Genomic DNA, 15492 nt, shown 5'->3' with positions numbered 1-15492 from the left:
CAGAGGGGACGGCGGGGGAAGCGCTCCCCGCCGCCACCCCCCGCTCCGGGCATGAGGGTGTCTGGACATAAGCCGTGGATCGCCGAAGAGTGGGGGGCTGCCTCCTCAAACAGTAGGCAACCCGGGCCCCCGCCCCAGCCGACAGCCCGGGCTCTATGAACATGGCTGTTCACAGAGGCCTCACTCTCAGCTGGGCCCTTCCTTCACCTGACCCTGTTCTAGCATCTGACCAGCCCCAGAGATCACCCGGCTTGACATACCCGCCTAGAAGGGAACCATACCTGTGGGACAGTGTGCCCCGGGCTCTGGAAGGGGTGGAGAGGCTGGGAGTTAGCATCCCTGGGTTCTTGACCCGGCCACACCGCAGGCTCCCTGCCCACCTCATTCTCCAGCAAAGAAGCCTGAGCTGAACCTCAGTACCTGTCACCCTGCACTCAGCATTACTCTAGGACTTGGAGAATCACACATGAAGCCAAAAAAAAAGGAAGGAACAATATCTAACATATATAATGCATACTGAATGTGCACAGGTATTATTATCGATGCCTTACCCACGTTAACTCATGCAATCCTTTCAACAACCCAATAAGGTAGGTACTATTATACCTCCGTTTGAGGTGCAGGGGGCACAGAGAAGTTAAACAACTTGTCCAAGGTCACACAGCTGATCAGTGGCCAAGGGTGGGGTGGAGGATGCCAGAAGAACAGGCCAGAAGGGCAGGAAAGTCCGGAGGCGGCTGCAGCCTTCAGGGCACCCTGCCCACCCGACAAGGTCTCAGCCACGGGGACACTGCTATCCCCTAGGCACCTTGAGGGCAGGAGTCCCGCATCCAGCAGTGGCCTCCTGCCTGTCTCCTCCTGCCCCCAGCCCCAAATCCCACTCTGAGGCTTGTGGGTTTCAACCTCATAGGGCCAGGCTCCCAGTGTCTCCTGTCCCTGCTCCTCCTATCACCCATGGGCCCTCAAGCCGGGGTGGGAGCGGGTCAATACACAGAGCAGCGCGCCCTGATCTGCTCCTTTCCTTGGAGCTAGAGCTGGGATGAGGCTGGGAACCTAAATGTGGGATCAGCTGCAAGAGGAGGGCATGCTGCCGGCGACCGCCACGACCTCCCAGCCACGGCCTCCCAGCCACGGGCCAGCCACGGGCCAGCCGCGTCCACCGCCACCGTCTCCACCTGCAATCCACGAGAGTGGGTGTCTAGTCTCCATTCGGGACTGGCACTTGGGGAAGTGAGAGAGGGCGTTACGGACACATTTTGAGGCAAGGGCAGGATGGACAGGTGTCCTCTGAGACAAGAGGGAGAGCTGCTACCCCAGCACCACCCCAAGGCGTGGAAAAAATGGGACCTGAGCCCAGGTCCCTTCCCTGTCCCCGCCGAGGACTGAGATCTGAGGGGCAGCTGAGGACCCCCAGTCCGAGGGCCTGATGCCTGGGTGCCCCTCGTGGCCTGCTGCCCCCCAGTGGCCTCCTCCACCCACCACCCACAGCTGTGCATTCCAGGACAGCTGGCCAGCCAGCCCACTAACTTTGTTGTGTGTTTCAGTGTTTCTTGTCTCTTTTTTTTTTTTTTTTAAGCAGAGAAATGTTTCCTTAAAAGGCTCTCTCCTTCCCTCCGGCACCCTGGCCCCTGGCCACCCTCTCAGGAGCCTGGAATGTGCCAGGCAGAGCCAGGGCCCCCTGCCACTCTGGCCCGTGCCCTGTGGCCAGCAGTGACCGCTCCCACTGGCCCTGGGGACCCCAGCTAGGAAGCCTCCCTCTGCAGAGGGGGCAGACGCTGGGATGCCAACCATTTGCCTCCCCAGGGCTGGCAGCGTAGGATTTCAGGGCTCAGGCCCAGGAAGTCGGCCTCAGGTAAGCCTCCTCCCCGGGTCTCCCTCCACTACGCATCAGCACCCAGGTCAGCCTTTCCATTCTGAAAACTATAACAGCAATAAAAGTAGCAGCAACATCAAATACTTCCATCGCACTTGCTACAGGGCAGGCCCTGTGCTTTGTACTTGGCGCAAATTAACTCACTCCATTCTCACAACCACCCTGAGCATCTGTTTTATGGATGAGGGGACCAAGGCACAGAGGTTAATCAACTGTCCAGCAGAGAAGGCAGGATGCAAACCCAGCAGTCTGGCTCCAGACAGAGATATGCTCCTGCCCTCTCTGCTGTGTCAACTCTCCTGTAAACACGAATTTCCACAGAGCCATACACAACGAGAGTGGTAACAGGAAGCTTATGGGATGTGCCTATGTGTCTGTTACTGTCCTAAGCCCTTTCCCTGGACTCATTTGATCCTAATAGAAAGTGTATGGGTTGGGACTTCCCTGGTGGTCCAGTGGTTAAGACTCCACACTCCCAATGCAGGGGGCCCGGGTTCGATCCCTGGTCAGGGAACTAGATCCCACATGCCGCAACTAAAAGATCCCGCGTGCGGCAACGAAGGTCCCGTGTGCTGCAACTAAGACTCGGCGCAGCCAAATAAATAAATATATATTTTTAAAATGTATGGGTTATACATTTGGGTTATTATCTCCATTTCACAGAGGAAGAAACGAAGGCACAGAAAGGGTAACAACTTGCCCAAGGCCACTGCAGCAGAACAGTGCGGCTCCGCAATTAGAGAGCCGGGGATGCCGGGATGTGAGTGTTAACAGGCCCGCTCGAGGCCAACGCCTGGCATTTAGCAGCCCCCCACTACTAATATTTTCTGAATTTCAAAGGTCCCCAGGCACAGTGCCAACAACAGGGCACAGCCTTGGAGACTCCCCCAGGACAGGAGGGTCTAAAGCACCAGTCAGCAGGCAGCCCAAGCAAAGAGCTCTCTGCACAGCCTGGTCCCTGTCCTTCTCCCCACCATCATTCTGTGCCCAACCCCCTCGTCCAGGACCCAAAGCCACACGCAAGGGGTAGGTTCCTCTCAGTCCTTGGGACACACCTGGCTCTGTTCTTCACCAGGGGCTCTGTTTATACTGCTCCCTCTGCCCGGATGTTCTTAGCCCAGCTCTCTGCATAGCTGGGTCCTTCCTCTCCTTCTGGCTTTGGCTTAAATGCCACCACCCCAGAGAGAGGCCCTCTCTGACTCCCTTAAGTTACACACACACACACACAGAGAGAGAGAGAGAGAGAGATTACACAGAGATATTCTCTCTCCTGAACTCCTATGTCTTCCTTCACAGACATAATTACAATTTGTAGTAATAGATGTGTTTATTTTCTTGTCTATAATCCGTTTCCCCCTCTAGAAATCAAATGCCATGAGGGCAGGGAGCATGTCTTGTTCATCACGCTGGTCCCAGCACACAGTAGGTACACACAAAAGATTTGTGGAAAGATGAAAGAAACTCAAGTTCTGAGGAAAGGAAGCACCTGTCACCACCAGTGGTAAAATCACTGCCATTAGTTAAGCACCTGCTATGAGAGGGGAGTTAATCCTACCATATGCCTGTGTCTCTGAGACCCTCCAACACTGCAGAGTCAGTAATATTGCTCCCATTTTACAGGTGAAGAAATGGAGGCTCGAAGAGGTCATAACACTTATCCAGGGTCAATCAGCCGGCAAGGGGAGAGCTGTAGGTGAAAATCCAACCCGCCTCCCACTGCCCTCATCACCTCACTACCTGGCGACTGGCAGGGCCTGGTCCCCAACTGGGTGACACTCCCATCCTCCAGTCTCAGGATTGGTTACATGAAATCCCAGCCCTCCAGAGAGGCTTCCCACACCCACATCCACCTGGCCCCCAGGACTGGAGGACAGCCTTGGTCTCAGCCTAAACTAGAACCACTTGAGCCTCTGAATCAAGCATTTCATATAATCCTGAGCAGAAAAGGGTTTTTCCCCCTATGTCTTGCTAGTCCCTTTTTTGTAATGCACATAAAAATAAAATGCACATAACATAAAATTTGCCATTTTAACCATTTCTAACCGTAACTCAGTGGCACTGAGTACTCTAACAATACTGTACAATCATCTCCACTATCCATTTCCAGAACATTTTAATTATCCCAAACAGAAACCCGACACCCATTAAACAATAATTCCCCTATCTCCCCTAATAACCTCTAATCGACTTTCTGTCTCTATGAATATGCCTATTCTAGGTATCTCATACAAAAGGAATCATACAATATTTGCCTTTTTGTCTCTGGCTTTTTTCGCTAAATGTTATGAGCTGAATTGTATACTCCAAAATTCTTGTGTTGACGTCCTAACCCCCAATACCTCAGAATACAACTGAATACAACACTTGGGTTGTTTCCAGAGACGTTCTTGCTGACACCTGCTACACGTCCCTGTCCCAACAACTGCAGGCACCCACCTCGAATGACACCAGAAGATACATGGAAAGGAAGGAAACTGGGGTTTTCAGAGCACCCACTCTTGGCCTATAAAGAGGTAACTAAGTTAAAATGAGGCCATTAAGGTGGGCCCTAATCCAATATGACTGGTGTCCTTACAAAAAGAGATCAGGACCCACAGAGAGTCACTAGGGGTACACGCACAAAGGGAGGACCCTGTGAGGACACAAGGAGGAGGTGGCCGTCTACAAGCCAAGGAGAGAGACCTCAGAGGAAACCAAACCTGCCAGCACCTTGATCTTGGACCTCCAGCCTCCAGAATTGTGAGAAAATTAATTTCTGTTGTTTAAAGCACTGAGTGTGTGGTATTTTGTTATGGTAGACCCAGCAAACTAACACGCTTGGCATAATGTTTTCAAGACTCATTCATGTTGTAGCATGTATCAGAGTTGCATTGCATTTTGAGGCTGAATACTATTCCATCGTATGAATATACCACATTGTGTTTATCCATCCATCTGTGGATGGACACTTGGGCTGTTTCCAGAGAAGTTCTTGCTGACACCTGCTACACGTCCCTGTCCCAACAACTCCAGGCACCCACCTCGAATGACACCAGAAGATACGTGGAAAGGAAGGAAACTGGGGTTTGCAGAGCACCCACTCTTGGCCACTGAGTTGGCTGCTTTATATACGTTATTTTATTTAATCTCGTTGACAAGTTTTTGAGGTAAATAGGCTCAGAGAATTTAAGCAACTTGCCCAAAGCCGAACAGCTAGAAGTAGTAGTATTGGCAGAAGTATAAACGGTAGTTGCCAAAGTTTTCTGCACACTCACTGTGTGCCTGGCACGGTTCTAAGCCCTTGTGTACATTATCCCTTCACCCTTCACGACCCCCTTGAGGTAGGTTATTAGCATCCTCATCTTACAGGATCTCAGGCAGCCCTTCAACAATCCTGTGAGATCCAAGATGACACATCTATCAAGTGACAGTGCCAGGACTGATACCCGAATCAGCCTGACTCCAATACCTGCTCTTCCCAGCACGCCACACTGTCCCCATGGCCGGGTGAGGCCCCCACTTGTGAGAGCACAGAGAGAGCTCGGGGGGCCCAGGCAGGCTCCACGGAGGAGGGCGTACCCGAGCCAGTCCTCCAGGACGCCTTGCTTCTGTTTGTCTACTGTGTGTCTCACCGACTCCCCCGCAAGCCCCATGAGGGCAGGAGGCACATGGGTCATTTGCATGGAGAAGCTCTGGGGCTCTGCTCAGAGCCTGGAGCTCACTAGGTCCATGGATAAGGTTTTGAAGGTGGAGATGGGAAAAGGGCTTTTCAGGTGGAAATAACCACACAAACAAGGCATGGAGGTGGGAAGGCTTTCCATGTCAAAAGAATCCCCTTTGGCTGGGACACAGGGTGGGGGAAGGGAAGAGACAGCACCAAGGGGCACGTGTTAGGAGATGAGGGAGGCAGACTGGCCAAAAAGTCTCTTTCCAGGCTGGACGATGGGCAACTCTGAATGCCCAGCAGAGGAGTTAAGACTTTTAGCTGCCAGCACTGGGGAGCCACTGAAGGTGCCTGAGTAGGAGAGGGACCGGGGGAGGTGAAGGACGGGGAGCTTAAGGCAAGCAGGAGATGTGCAGTAACACTAATAGTAATGGGGGAAGGAGCAAGGGGGGAAGAGCCCCAAAGCCTAGAGACAAGGGGCCATCAGGCACCCTGAAACCTGCAGGTCCTCATCCCCACCTCATCTGAACCGACGCTCCCTCCAACCTCTACTTCTCTCCCCCACCCAAAACATGGGAGGGCACCACTCCCCTTCCTGCCCTTCACAGAGCCAGGGATCCTGCCCTCAGCTCTGTCTGCTGCTCACCCTCTGGGACCCACTTGAGGAACCTGTAACCAGGACGGCAGCCATCCTCTGAGCCCTGGCCACTCAGGAGACACCAGAGGGGTCAAGAATGATGGAGACAATGATCCCAGGGGAATCCAGCCCGCCTGCCCCATGACTGAGGACACAGCCAGACGACTCCCCGTCTGTGGACAGCCCAGCACCTCAGAGGTCACATTATGAGTCCAGTGGGTTCTATCAAGAAAGACCCAGTCGGCCCCTGCCAGCGAGGCAAGGGCAGGCTGGGAGGCCCAGCCTAGTGGACCAGGGCGTGGCTTGGAAGCCGGGGTGAGCAGTGCACCCCTCCAGGACCCGAGGGTGCTCACGGTCAGGCAGCTACGAAATGCCCTGGCCATGGGGGTGGGGGGCGGGGACTGGGCCAGTACAAGGCCCGGGGTGAAAGGGGCAGAGCCACAGCATGGCTTGAAGACACTGGCCTCCCAGACTGAGCCTCAAGCCCTGGGCAGGGGGGTCCCGGGGAGGAAGGGGCCACTGCCCCGGCTCTATCTCCTCCCCAGGCCTGCGCCCTCCCCTCCAGGCCACCCATCCTCACCAGAGCTTGGTCCCGACCTGCTCGGCTGTTTCCTTCCCTTATATAGAGTTCTGCTCGGGACCGGGAAAGGAACTGCGTCAAGTTCCTGGAGGCAAGAAGGGGCCTGTTCCCAGGGACACCTAGAGCTGAGGGGCGGGGAGCCATGCCCCAGCCCAGAGTCCCCTCCGGGGCCAGGGAGCCAACCAGGGGCAAGGAGGGGGCCTGGCCCTTTCCCCAAAGCCAGCAGTCTCTGACTCAGAACCCAAGCAGACAAGACACAGGGACGACCCAGACAGCCGACGCTGGTCACTGCCCCCAGAGCCCCAGTCCCACCCCCTCCCCCAAATCCTCCTCTGCCAGGCTCCTCTTGGACCACTGACCCAATCAACCCGCCCCCACAGCTCCAGCAGCTCTCCGGTAGCCCAACCCTCCGTCTTATCTCGGGAGCCTTTCCTCAGGCCCCACTCACTGGCCGCCCCAGCTTCTGCCAGCCTCCAGGCCCTGTAACACACTCAAGATGAGGCTCTCCAGAGAGAGAAGTTTCTAGCCACACCCACACACAGCAGCCCTGACCTGCACAGCCCAACGCCATCCAAGGGGAAGGCCGGGTGTGCCTGACCCTCTTGAGCCCACTGGACTGGGATATTTCAGAGCAGATATTTCCCAAGAAGGTTCTGGCAGCAGCAAAGCAGGTGGGGCAGGCCTAGCAGCAGGCCCTGCCCTCTGCAGCCGGTCCCCTTCAGAGCTTACCCGAAGGATGGCATAAGATAGCACCCAGATCGCCGGATGCCTAGCTGGTGGCAGAACATCTTTTCTGAAGAGCTGCCCACCCTGGAACCCAAACTGGGGCCCCAAGGGCCCAGCTCAGGGGCCACGCTGGCCCACACCCAAAGTCAGTGACCCTGGGAGGGCTGAGGTTCCACGCCAGGCCAGACTTCTCATGAGCAGAAAATCAGAGAAGATGAGTCCAGCAAACAGGTACCAAGTGCCTCCTAGGCGCCAGGCCCTGGGAGCACAAGAGGGGAGCCAGGGGTCGGCAGTGACAACCGTGGGGCATGCGGGGCCACAGGCACAGCTGGGCCCAGGGCTTGACACTGGTCAGCATCCTGCACTCACAGCCCTGTCCCCACTCTGCCTCCTCCTGGGCTCCCTCGTGGCTACTGACAACCACCCAACTTCCGGGCCACCCAAGGTTGTTCAGCCCGAACCTGAGGGTTGGCTGCACTCCTCCTACACCGCCCCCCAACCGAGCCTGGTCAACTCCTCCACCCAAATATCTCTCCAAGCCACCCCCTCACCCCTAGTCTCTTTAATCGTGGAGATTCTTACAACGGCCTCCTGGCACAGGCCTCCCTGCCCTCAGTCCAGTCCTCTAAGCCACTCTCCGCTCGGCAGCCAGAGAACTATTTCTACAAGGCATAGCCGTTAATGCCACTCCTCTGCCTGAAGTCCTTCCATGGCTCCCGGCTCCATGGGATAAAGTCCAGATGCCCTAATATGGTCCTCACGGCCCTTCGAGACCTGGCTGGGTCTCTCTCTCCAGTCCCATTCCTCACCTCTCTGCCTCGAAGCCCGTGCTCCAGCCAGAGAACGCCACTGTCAAGTCTGTTTGGTTTTTTTCCATATGGTACACTGTGAGGTAGGGGTTACCAGCCCATTTTACAGATGGGGAAACGAGGTGCTGAGAGGTAATGTGCTTAGCCTGAGGTCATACAACCAGTAGGTAATGGAACCAGAGTTCCAACCTGGCAGCACCCCAAGCCTCAGCTCCGCCCAGGACCATAGCACCTTGCCCAGTCGGGGGTCAAAGGTAGAGATTCATGGGGGGCATAGCCTCTGAGGTGGGTGGGCCGGGGGTTGGATGACACGGCCTCCAGCAGAGAAAACATCGTTTCTAGGAAGCTCCTAGAAGAATCTGGTGAAGGAAAGGGCTGCGGTCTGTAGTCAAGGTTCTAGTGGAACTGGGGACAGAGGGGAGGTGATGGGCACAGAAGCAAGACCAGGCATTCCTTCAACAACAGTGACTGAGGGCCCTTTGGTGCCACTTTCCCAGCTATGGAGACAGAGAGGAGTAAGAATGGCCTGGTCCAGGAGGGGAACCTGTGGCCCAGTGGAGGAGACAGGCATGTAAACAGAGAATTATAAAGAGCTCAGTAACTGCTATAACGGAGGTATGAAGAGGGCTATTACTTCACTGGGATTCAAGTCCATCTGTTTTTCCAGAAATTACACCCAGAGGGAGACTGGCCCATCCTCTCACTCCCCATGAGGGTTTCTGACCTTAGATGAAAACTTTAAGGGAAAAAAGCCTCTGACCCTAAGCTGTGCTAAAACAGTAAGGCAGGAAGGATGCATGGGAAACAAATTTAAGAGCAAGGGGGAAACCCAAGAAGCCAGAGGGTTCTGGGACTGCCAAGGAGCACACCAGGGGCCCTGGTGGAGGAGGCTGGGGCAGGGGGGTGGAGGAGAAGACGGGCTGAGCGAGGTCCCAGACTGAGAATTCCAGGGCTAGGGGCCACCCTCAAACCCACACAGACATCAGAGGTTCCTCTTGCTTTCTTAAACCCGGCCACAGTCAGCTCTCAGGGCAGGGCAATGGCCTGCAGCTCTCTCTCCCTTCCACATCTGCAAGAAGCCTTGCAAACCACAGGTGTTCACGGCTCTGTTTCCTAATCTCAAAGATACCATTGATTGTCTGGGGCACCATCAACTGGACAAGAACTTTTGAGGAGGAAATGCTACCCGAAATGTATTGTACACTTCAACCGTAAGATGCATCCCAAGTTCAGAAATATTAAAATGGGGGGGGGGCGGGAAGAAGACACCTTGGATTTGAAGAAATTCCCTAAAGTTTATTTGGTTCTTCAGCTCCCTATGCTGCCTGCATCACTGCCCTACGCCGATGCTATCAGGAAGGCCTTCCCGATGCCTACCTACCTCCTTTTTTAAAGATTTAAGGCTTGCCAGAAGAAAAGCAAACAGGAGAAAACTTCTGTATTCTCAAAGTCCATACGTGCTCTTGAGTTCCCTAGACCCCTAAAGGTCATTTTGTCTCATCACCGGACTCCAGACCGCTCTGAACCTAACCCAAACATGGTAACTGGGAGCGGGTTCAATTCTGATAGATCATAACACCTTCTGCTTCTGGACCCTCATTTCCAAATTCCTGAACACACTGAGGGATCATGAGTTTCCAACCAAAAGACAAGAGATAGGATTAGAAAAGCCCTGGACTAGGTTAGGCCTGGGCTCAAATACCCATTTGCCATAGACCAGCTATTGAGACCTTGTTGAACCTCCCCGAGTCTCAGTTTCCTCATCTGTAAACTGGGGATAATGAGATCTACTTTGCAGAGTGGTTGGGAGGACAAAATAAAGTTGACTGAGATAACATGAGTAAAAATGTCTGGCACACAGCACATGCTTGGGAAACGTCAGCTCCCTCCTATTTGAGCCGGATGCAGTTCTTGCACCTCTCCATGCCTCCGCGCCTTCAGTTACAGGGCCGCAAACTGTACGGGGCATACTATGTGCATTTGATGTGTCTCAACTCATGCAATCCTCACTTGAACCCTGTGAGGTAGGTTCTGTTCATATGCCCACTTTACAGAGAAAAAACTGAGGAACAATAACAGAATGAGAGGAAGGTCCTGTCTGCCTTAAGTCAGAGCTCGGAGCAGTATAATACAATGCAAAAGATTCCCATCAAAGCAATTCACCTTCTTTTCTTTGGAGCTTTCGACTCTTAGGTGGCCTAAGCTTCAATTATCTGAAAAGTCACTCATGTAGAAAACTCCTGGGCCACAGATGGCAGCGACAGGAGGAGTTAGTGTGACTGTTCCGCACGATTAGCGCCTGTCAAGGGCTGGTGTTCTGGAACCCCATCTGTTCTGATGGACTGCCCCAGGAGCCCCAGGAGCAGGAGGTCCCCAGGGCAGGGCAGGCCAAGCCCAGCTCCATGGAGCTCCTTTAAATCCATCTGTAGCTGAGTCGCAGGAAGCCCCCTCTCGCTCCCAATTAGCCAGCCGCAGAGACTTGAAGCCAGGCCAGCACTGAAGGCCAGCGGAGGCCTGGCTGTCACCGGCATTGTTCAGCTCCATCTGACGCATATCCACCCCTCTGCAACGTTTCCTTGTTCCCCGGGAGGCCCTCCAAGATGCACACATCCGAAACCAGGTCTGGAGGGAAGAGGGGGTGGAGGGAGAGGCAACGGAAGACCTGGCTTTATCTGGCTGGGAAAACAGGCAGATTTTAACTGGACAGGAGAGAGAGCTCACATCAGATAGAGGCCCAGTGACCCAGAGACACGGCACACACACAGCTCAGACGCCCTGAGGCACACACAGAGCGTGTGCGCGCACACACACACCACAGGACCACTGCCAGGTGCAGATGCAAAGTCACTCCCTGGCGCTCCCTCCCCGCCCCGCCCCAAGCAGAGCCGCACAGACGGGAACACAGCAGCACGGCCAGCACACCTACTAGCAGGGGCAGTCTGCATGGCCCTGAGCTCAGCTGATTTCAGAATGCCAGAGGGGGAAATGACCCATGTGGGCAGACAGTGGAGAGGGGAGAGCATGAACCAACAGAGGTGGGGGATGTGAGGTGCCCACAGGAGCCTGACCACCCACTGCAGCCAGACAAGTGACAAATTCCCCTTGGACTCGCCCGGGCCACCTGAGCCTTGCCCATCCTTCTGCTAGAGCAGGTGAGGGGGTAAGGCACACAGACGGAAGCTGGGAAGGAGGTGGCAGAAACAGGATGGCATGTGCACAAACGATGGGGCAGATCTAATTGGAGGATAAGCATCCTGAAAATTATGGGATAAAGGCACAGAAGCAGGAATTTTAGAGGTGGAGGTGGTGAGAAGCAAAACAGAGCTTAGGGTTTGTGGGACAACCACTTTATTTGAATACCTACCGTGTACTGTGTACTTCAGACATAGTACCACATTTAACCCGTTCAACAATACGCACAACAGGCAATACTCCCATTTTCCAGATGAGGCCACTGAAACTCAACAAGAAAAGTAAGTTGCCCAAGACCACTCGGTTATGAGCAGTTGAGCTGGGACTCAAACCCAGGACAGTCAGAATACAAAATATATACTCCTTCAGGCAATCCAAGTCACTAGGGCGCTTAGAGGACAAAACAGGGCAGCTATGGGGCTGAGGGGGTGTGGAGGTATAGATGGGGGGAGGGGCTGGGGCTGGACTCCCAACTCCTAAGGAGGGCAGTGGCAGCAAAGCTCAGGCTGCCGCCGTGACTCAGTGGCTTGGCCTCCAGGGAGCATTTCCGGAGCCCCAGACAGCTCTGTACAGTCTAAGAGCCACCTGCCCGGCAGAGACACTGAGCCATTACTCACAACTGTTACTCACTCCTCTCTGCACGTCCACTGCTCAGCACATCACTTACTCCCACTCCGTCCCCGAAGCGTGGCCAAGGGGGAGCTGGCAGATCTGCCCAGTTCCCTCCCTCACTTCACCAGCTCAAATCCCGCCAGCACATCCCCACCTGAGTCACTGGGACAGAGACCCAGAAGCTCTGGCCCATTCAACTCTGACAGCTGTTGCCCTCCGCTCTAAGAAATGGAGCTGGAGGAGAGGTCACCGAGCAAAGAATCTTCCAGTCCCAGGGCTGGAAGGGACCTCCTCAACGTCTCAGCAGGCTTCCCAGTAGATGCGTAAAGACGCTCCAGGGCCCCCACGTCCATGGTGGACAACTCTTCCAAGAGCCCCAAGAGCAAGAGCCTCTCTGTTCAGAAAGATCCATGGACTTGCAGAACTCCATCACTGATTAGAACGCAAGAACTCTCCTAACTCCACCTTCTCATCTCACAAACGAGGAAACTGAAGCCCAGAGAGGGGAAGTGCTTTTCCCAAGGTCACTCAGTGCCAAAGGGGGACTAGAAACAGGCCACCCGACCCCCCTGCCACCAGTCCCTCCAGCTAATCCCCTCCCCCTGCCCCAAGTCAGGGAAGAGCACTGAAGTCTACCCTCACTCTCCCGTGCTGCAAAGCAGCTGCTCATTCCACAACACGGGCGGTGGCAGAGCTGAAGGCGAGCTGAAGGGGGAAGAAAGGAGTTGCAGCCAGATGATGGTTAGTATAGAGTAATCACTTTCTAACAGTGAAGAGGCATCAGAAACAGTCTGCCCAGGAAGCAGGGAGATGGACCACAGGCCTTCTGAAGGCCCTGGAGCTAAAAGGCCAGGCCCTCTGGCAAGAGATGATGGAAGGAATTCCTGGGGTCCCAGCTGGGGACTAGGGAGAGTCCTGGCCTCCTCTCTGCTCACCTCTCCTCCCCCACCCCTCGCCCTGGCTCGCCCCTGTCTCCCAGGGCTCCAGCCTGGAATCCAGGCCTGGCTGCTGCCTCCGCTCCCACGCTCAGCTCGGCTCAGCTGGCCACAGCAGAGGCAGCACCATGTGTGGTGTCCGAGGAGGCAGCTCATGAGGCCCCGAGGACTCTTCAAAGCCTCCCCCTATCGCTAGCGCTCTCCCAGCCCGCTCTGCGCAGCCGCTCTCATCCCTGCCAAGAAGCCCCTGCCCGGCTCTCTCCCTCTGCATCCACAACGTAATAACCATAGCAGTAATAATAACCAAAGGTCATACAGTATGTCCAGAAGACACGGTTCTTTCTGGTTCCCACATTTTACAGCGGAATAAACTCAAGCACCAGCAGGTTAGGTAAGCTGCCGGCAGTCACACAGCCTGCGAGAGGTGGGGTCAGGATTCAAACCCAGACGGCGTGGCTGCAGAGTCTGTGATCGTGACCCCCCGTGCCACACTGCCCTTGTGATAGGACCTCACTCCGGGAAGTTAAAGCTCCTGAAATCTCCGCTCCCTCATCCATGCAGTTGCTGAGCACCTGGCCTCTGCAACACTCAACATTCCTCTTGGCTACGGGTGGGCAGCCCCTGTCCAGACACTAGCCAGACCACTTACAGTCAGGCTGGGCACCCCCTGCCTCCGCGCTGACCAGGGGACACCCTTGTTCATGCATTCATTCAACAAATAGTAAGCACCTACTGGGTGCCGGGCAGGTGCTGAAGGACAGCCCCCTGAAGGAGTCCCTTGATTCCTTAGAAATGGGAGCTGCCCGCGGTCTACCCCCATTCCCGCCGGCTGCAGTCGTCCATCCCTTCACGTGTGAAGCCTTGCCGAGGAGGGCTCTCTTCTGTCCTGAAAGATCTTCCAGAAAGGAGATCTCAGTGCATCTCCAGCCTCTTGATCCAGGAGAGGAGGACAGCACGTGGTAAGGAAGCCCAGAGGCGCGAAGGGACTCAGGAGAGGGCTTCCCAGCCCAGGGACTCCAGGAGATTGGACTTGTGGTCTGTCCCCGGTCTCCCTGGCTCAGGACAGCCTTCACAGCTACCCAAATCACCTTCCTAAATAAAACCCTCTTTGTGTTTCTCCTACGTGAAGGCCCTCTGCTGTTTCCCTCTCCCAGAAAATCCCCCGCAGCCGAACCCCAAGCAACACCTCCAGGCTCCCACAAAGCCAGCCTTTCCCATACAAACCACTTTCTGTGGGCTTGGCCTGTGGCAGACACTGAGTTTCACAAGTAGGCACTTGACAAGTACAATCTCATTTCATCCCACCAGAACTCTATAAGATTGCATATTAACCCCATTTTACAGATGCAGACGCTGAGGCTCAGCCCAAGGTCATACAGCTAGTAAGCAGCAGAGGTGGGAGGGACACCTAAGCCTGTCTGACTCTGACACAGACCTGGAGCCATTATTTTATCCATCGTTACATGCGTGCCACTGTGCCCTTGTGCGTGCCTTCCCCTGTGCCTGAAGAAGCCTTTGCCCCTGCTCCTTCCTGCCGAACTCCTTCTCAACCTTCAAAACCCATCTCAAATGGCACCTCTTCTCCAAAGTCTTCTCCATTCCACCCGCTCGTGTGCACTCCTTCTTGCTTGATGCCGCCACTGCATGTTGCAGAAACCCTCTGTCTACTCCCCTTTGTTTCCTACTAGACCATGTCTCCTTGGCCTTCCCAGCCCCACACATACCCCTGGCACCTTGCGTGGTAGAGGGTAGATGCCCAAAAAGGTTTTTAAGTGTGCCCAGCTGCACTCAGCCACTGCCACACGGCCCTGACAGTGGGTGTCCGGGCACCGCCCCAGCCCAAGGAGCTGACCCCCAATCCCAAGCAGGCATCTAGTGGCCCCTAGTCACAGCCAACACCCCAGCCCATGTCACCCTGGGTGGGGGCAACTCCCCGTGCTTCCCCCTTCCTGGCCTGGTGGCTCCTCTCTGCTCTACCAGCTCGTCGTTTCTGGGAGTCTCAGCTGGTGATTAGGGCCCTAATCAGCAGGACTTCCTGCCAGTGATTGCCAGAGGTGGGGGGGCGGGGTGGGGAGGGAAGCAAGGTCAATGCAAGGTGAAGTTCACAGCCTGGGACGGGGGGAGGCTCCGGCAGGGAAATGGACTCGCAGATTCTTCCAGCCCAGCGTCTCTCCAGCCCTCCATCCTACAGGTGAGGACATCAGGCCCAGCAAGGGAAGGGATTGGTCCAGAGTCCAGGGACAGAGCAAGAGCCCTGCTCTCCCACTGCCCTAGGCCACAGGGACCCCAGGGCAGAAACCCTCCCTTATGCATCCCCTGAAGCCCTCTGTCTGCCCCTGGGCAACGCCCCCCTAGCAACAAGCCCCATGCTGAACCCACAGGCTGCTCCGCATAAAGGGTTGTCAGAGACCAGTTGACTACTCAGGTCTGGTCAAGGTCAAGGGTCAAAGGTAAGCCCCTCCTCTAGATGGGCAATGGCCTAGCA

General features: G+C 55.2%; 1 protein-coding gene across 10 annotated transcripts in view; it reads right to left on the bottom strand.

The window, feature by feature from the left end:
* Window positions 1-15492, bottom strand: part of TNS1 (tensin 1) — a 197697-nt gene that overhangs the window by 116266 nt on the left and 65939 nt on the right. The gene's annotated exons all lie outside the window — the stretch shown is intronic.

The sequence above is a fragment of the Pseudorca crassidens genome, chromosome 6 (genome assembly GCF_039906515.1).
Source record: "Pseudorca crassidens isolate mPseCra1 chromosome 6, mPseCra1.hap1, whole genome shotgun sequence".
Lineage (NCBI taxonomy): Eukaryota > Metazoa > Chordata > Mammalia > Artiodactyla > Delphinidae > Pseudorca > Pseudorca crassidens.
This window is presented reverse-complemented; position numbering and strand designations above follow the sequence as displayed.